This window comes from Lactuca virosa, chromosome 2 (genome assembly GCF_052849685.1).
Source record: "Lactuca virosa cultivar CGN04683 chromosome 2, Lactuca_virosa_CGN04683_v6, whole genome shotgun sequence".
NCBI lineage: Eukaryota > Viridiplantae > Streptophyta > Magnoliopsida > Asterales > Asteraceae > Lactuca > Lactuca virosa.
In genome coordinates, this window is record NC_136427.1 from 299,470,883 (window position 1) to 299,477,120 (window position 6,238).

Below are 6,238 nucleotides of genomic sequence, written 5' to 3' on the forward strand. Positions count from 1 at the left end.
AACTCAGACCAAATCTCAAAATCCTCCCAGCGCGACTGCCTCTAGTCATCTCAAAATCTTTGACCGATATACCACCGGACACCTCAACTGTTCCGAAAATCCTGACCCTCAGTCCGGAAATAATGCACTATCACACACCTCGTCTCTGACTCCTCGACCAGCCTCCCAGCACGGGAATCATCATCCAAGCACAAGGCCTCACTTTCACAACCGATACACAACATAACAACGAGGGCCACCGCCCCGATATATTCCTCTTGACCACCTGAAACTGCTGCTAAATGCATGCCACACTAAAAAAGGCACCTTCCCGGGTCTCTTCCATCTCAGCCTCCACTAATGACTCCATGGCACAAGAAATACCTCACAGCAGACAAACTGCCCAAATACTCCGATGAAAATGTCACCACCAATGCTACCCCACAGGGTTTACCTCCAAACTCTAAAATCGGAAACTCGATATCTCCTTCGCTTCTCCCAGGAAACGGGAACAACGCAACTCTTTCCACAGAAGGTGACATATCATCCATCAGCCGATGGCTCGACTCAAACCTCGTTCCTCCAATAAGCATCATCTCTACTCATCCCCAAGCCTTGCGGCTCCAACTGGCATCTCACCAATAAGTCTCTCGGAAACGAACTCAATCTCCCTTTCAAGGTATACTCCATTAAAACTTTCTCGACATGGCCCTCTGGCCCCACACTCTATCACCTGATCTCAGACTAATCAACCACCACGGGACAACTGGTAAAACCAGAAGCACTAACCGCCACGAATCATGGTACTCGAACCATGTGGTCACCCCTCAATCTGCTATGAATCATGGTACCAGAACCATGTTATCTCCTCTCAATCTGCTATGAATCATGGTACCCGAACCATGTTATCTCCTCTCAATCTGCTACTTAGAACCTCTGGTATTCTCCCTGTTTCAAGTACGGGTCCTCTGCTTTCAGTAGTACGGGCCCATACTACCTGCCACATCTACCCATACTTTCCACACGGATCGTCCCAGAATTCCTAAGTAGCTCCTCAACCTTCTCGATCACCAATCCCGCTAAACCTGGTCACTTCCCAGTGAATACTCTCCTCTATAAGCGTACCCATCTAACTAAGGCCACACCCTAGGCTCTTCCTAGGTTCCCTCACTTCTCTGCCATCAGCTGCTAAAGAACTCCTTATGATGCCAGTCATCTACCTCCTGAATATCGTCATATTCACTTAGTAGCTGAATCCCATCATCAAGAGTTCCACAAAGCACGAATCAAACAGCATTCGGGCATCGAATAATCTCTACAAACACATAAAACCAATCTAGGTTACTACTCCACTAACACTCAAAAGGTATCACCGAACTCAAGAAACTCTACCCCCTCGCGGATATCTAACTACTCTCTCAGTAGGCTTCTCAACTGCTCATCTAGGTATCTCTCCTAGATTACTCCTCTACTCAAGTTATCTCTAAAAGATATCTGCTGGATACTCTTACTCCGCACATACTCAAAGCACATCACAGATAGCAAAATTCCTAGGCTAAGGCATCACAAATCAGGCAACTTTAGCCCTAGAATATGAAATACCTAGCCTATCATCTAGCATGCATCACTAATATCTCAATAATAACTCATAACACAAATAAGTAAGGGTATTTTGGGAAATCACCGTTCGGGCTTTGGCTGATTGTACACACTGCTCCTTCTCGTTTTTCTCTTAGAAATTCTTGCTCGTTTTAGAAAAATCATTTCTTTTGAAAATTTTTCTCAACTCCTCAGTTTGAGTCCATATATACCCGAAGGTGCATCCGAATCCCTCAAACCAAGGCTCTGATACCAAATGGTGTACATCTTAACCTTCTTATGAAATTAATCATTCTTATTTGACCAGAGTTCTTAGGGAAAATATGTGGAAATATATTACTAAGCGTAAATTATAGTTTTGGCGTCATGGTTTGTCTTAATATGTATTTTTGGTTTAACATGTAACACGGTAAGCACGAAGCTTAGTGAGTTCCCCAAAATACCACACACATCTCAATAGCCTCTCATGGCTATACTCAGATAAGACCCTCCGGTCAACGTGTCTCAGTGGGACCCTCCGGTCCCAGAACTCAGGTGGACCCTCCGGTCCTAACCCAATAAGCTCATAATAACAATACTCGACATAAATCACAGAGACATAATGCAGAATATCACAATACACAAATAAGCACATAAAATACCGCTCATGGTAAGCATAGTGAGAAGACTCACCTCGGATGATGAACAACCCCTATAAACGCTGCTGCTACGCACCGACCACTAACTCTGTGCCAAACCCACTATTATCCCAATTAGAAACTAAGTCCAAACTCTCACTCATTAGGTCTAAAGGTAGTCCACTAACCAGCCCATCAATGACCTAAAACCCATTGGGCCCACTAAGGCCCAATAACAAATGGGCTCTCCCAAGGCCCAATTCTCAATCTAATTGGCAAGCCCAACCCAAGGGTCCAAAGCACCTATACATAATCCTCTGGTCCGAAACTCTATTTCAACGAGCCCAAACTCCAGGCCCAACACTCAAGGCCCAAAATGAGACTTAGCCCATAAGTCCACAGTGAGGTTACGCGACGTACCTCTCTTGGTACGCTCAGCGTACTCACGAATCCAGATTGGCCATCGGGGACACTGGGGCAGTACGCGGGGCGTACAGGAATTACGCTCAGCGTACTCCCCAGATTCACTCTTTCTACTCACTTGGTCTTAATCAGTTAAGACATTACCTCAAACCCCAGATGTGGGCTCTCTAATGGCCCTTACTCCATAAAGTGAGTGACTTTAAGCCTTTGCATTGTTTATTAGGTCACGAACACTCCAAATACTCATCCTCTTTCCTCATAAAGCTCATAACTCATGCATGTCTTGCTTCTAACGTCCAAGATTGGATTTTTATGACTTTACTCTACAAAATACATTAAAAGGGGGTTGATCAAGGTCTCTGGAGCTCATTATCTCATCAAGTCTCCATCTTTTGTGTCACACCCCCAAATCAAGGATGGCGGAAACGTCCGGGGGTGGAGGACTTCATGTATAGTATCATAACAACAATTGTAATAGTAATTCAAGCAAACACAACCAACATATATATAATTGAAAAAGTTACATCATTGTATGAATTACATGTTTACGAATCAATTACAATATGTTGACAAAATATGAAATAGTAGACGCCTTAGCGTCCCATCCTCAAAAGCACTTGATTACCTGTTTAATGATTTCCTGAGAATACAAGTTGTTTGAAAAAGTGTCAACACAAAGGTTGGTGAGTTCATAAGCTTTTGTTTGGTATTATTAAAAGCCTTTCGTTTGTGAAAGTAGTATTTGTGTTAGAAAATCCAATATTTTCCTTAATGTGTAAATGTAGTCTTAAAACCCAAAGACCGAAATGTACAAGTAATTTGTCATATTTATAGTAAAACAATGCAAGTTTAAATCGACATAAACTCGTTAAATTTTAATGAAGTTCCCGTAAATTCCAACGTTTATTAATACTTTATGTGAGTTATTATAACCATGCTATGACCTAGTTGGCCTGAAACGACGTTCTTCAGGCGTCGGAAATGTTATGACATTTGTCACCCCAGACCTGCCGGTCTAGCTGTTGCATGCAGCTTAGGTGTGGGTTTGTCAAACCCAATATAGATCTATACACAAGTATCACGCTCTCCCTCAAGGAGACTCTGGTTACAATATAGGACTTAATGGTAATTTGAAGTAAATGTCTCACAAAGTCATTAACGGAATTACGTGTTATGAAAACTTGGTACCGTATGGCCGTACCTTGCTTAATGAAAATATCCTTTGTATAAATGTACCCTTTTTAAATGTATGTGTTATGTAATGTATCATAAACTATACCTATTATAGTTTATCAACCAAGGGTAGTACGTGGTAATGTATGCAAACTATATTCAAAATAGTTTATTTAATGTTTGAATGTATCGATTGTACTTTGATTATAATCACTTGTTATTCTTTATATTTTATATGACCAAATCCATTTGTAAACTGATGTGTGTCTAAATATTAAGATAAAATGTCATATATTGCAGTAACATATAATCACATAAAGATATACACCTTGCTCAACATGTTACAAGGTGAAATGAAATTAACAGCAACTTTTCGTTAAAAACAGTTTCTGTTACCGTTCTTAGAAAATTTATAGAAAAATCATCAAAGCTCTAAATCCAAATCCGCAAATTTTGAGAGTTTGGAATATGAGTCTAGTTTGTTCGTAAATTTTATCATGATTTTTAGTGATCTCTAACAGAGGTGAAAAGGTTCATAATCACAGACTGGTCCGGGTTTGCCTCTGAAATGACAGGCAGTTTTGTAAAAATCACCATTAATTGTAGAAAAATCATTTGGAGATGTGCAAGTAGTCATTTTAAAGCTAAGAGTTTGAACTACTTGCACCTGAAACAGTTTTGAAAACTAAAATATTTAAGTTGACCAAAACAGTCCGTGATTAACGTCCATCTTTTCTGATGCAATCTGTTAGAAAAAGTTTAATTGTGTTCTTGATGATTTTACTTGTATTCCCCCCTTAAAACTTAAGAAAAACATGTAAATGTATGGGTATGAACTCACCTTATGTGATTTCAGTAGATGAAAGTGAGATAGAGGAAGGGTTCAACCCAAGAACACTAAGAAGATGTCTTGATGATTCGAGAATCTAACACCGAATAAGATGGAATTTGTGTAAGATATCAATGATTTGAGTAGAATGGAGTTTAATAATTATGTGAATGATGAAGATACTTACTAATTGAAGGAAGAAATCCCTGGAGAAAGCCTTGAAGTTCTTGAAATTGAGAGAAAAGATGAGAGAATTTTGGAGAGTGTCCTTTGGTTGCTAAGTGTAGAATGAAAGAACTTTATGGAGAATGAGGAGAGAGGATCAATCCTCCAGCTCTTAGAACATGGGAAGAGCTGGAGATTGGGTGTAAAGGTCCACTAAGGTGACAAGGAGTAGTGGGAAAGAGTGGATGATCATAGAGTGAGGTGGTGGTGGCTTGCTTTTGTTATAAAATAAGGAAAAGCAAATATTCCCTCAATAATTAGTCCAACCACCAATTCTTTTAATACATTTTTATAAAAACCCTGGAGATTTATATATTTTGGGGCCTTAGTTTATAAAATAAAGTTTTGGGTGAAAATCCCACGTTAAAATAATGAAAAACGGAGTTAAAACGAAGTCGTAGTCGAAAAACCGGAAAAATTATGACACGCAAACATGCATGTCGTCTTCTTTTATGACAGGGGCTTCCTTGATACTCATTGCGTGTCATCAACACGCGAGTCGTAAGGTTACGACAGACAAATGTGTGTCGTCTTCCTTTATGACAGGGACTTCGGTCCTGAAGCTTCAGTTTTGGGTCCTTAAGCCTATTTTACCCGTTTTTACCCCGTTTCAAGTGGTTTTTGACCCAGTTAAGGGTCGGGATGGCCCGAATGATTACAAAAAATTAAAGGAACTTTTGAGAGAGATTTGGGAGAGATTCGGGAGAGATTTGGGAGAGATTTTAATAGAGAGAGGTTGAGTGAAAGAGATTGTGAGAGGTTTCGTTTGTGATCTTTTTGAGTGTCCGGCTTCGCAACGAAAGGTCCATAAACCCTGTTAAGCCATGATTTAGTGTCTTACACAATCCCGATGATTGTGCAATAGTGTTTTATCGCTTTGGTTCGTTGTTTAGCACTGTTAAGGCTAAGGAAAATCAAACACATGAATTTTTCAAATGATGTTTTCTCATTGAAATAGCGAATTGTATAATGTAAACCCTAACATGCAAGGGTTAATGGAGTTGACCGGTTTGACTTGTTGACTTTGTTTGACTTTGACTTGACCGAAATTTGACGGTTGTCACATTTTGGGACAAAACCCTAAAATACTCCATATAAATGCACAAATCAAAAGAGTGAGAAAGCTTGAAGCTTTATACCTCTATGAGAAGCTTTCCATACAGCTAAGCTCAGATCTAAAAGCTTGGACTCACACTCCTTCTTCACCAAGGCTTCTTCTCCACTTCAAGAACACAAGATTACACTCACAAGCTCTCAAATGCACTCACAAGCTATAAGAACGATAATTTAGGGTTAGGAGGGTTTGGTGTCTGGGAATGGTGGCCAGGAATGAGGCCATCATATCCTTTATATAGGGAACTCACCAACAATTTGGGTTTCCACTCTGTGCCTA

At 40.1% G+C, this 6,238-nt stretch overlaps 1 long non-coding RNA gene across 1 annotated transcript; it reads right to left on the bottom strand.

Annotated features, from left to right (window-relative positions):
* Window positions 1-3,192: 3,192 nt before the first annotated feature.
* Window positions 3,193-4,958, bottom strand: LOC145157139 (uncharacterized). Its single transcript, XR_013737111.1, has 3 exons — window positions 4,808-4,958; window positions 4,633-4,717; window positions 3,193-3,258 (listed from the first exon to the last, which is right to left on the bottom strand). It is a non-coding gene; the product is annotated as an uncharacterized LOC145157139 (long non-coding RNA).
* Between the last annotated feature and the right edge of the window lie 1,280 nt (window positions 4,959-6,238).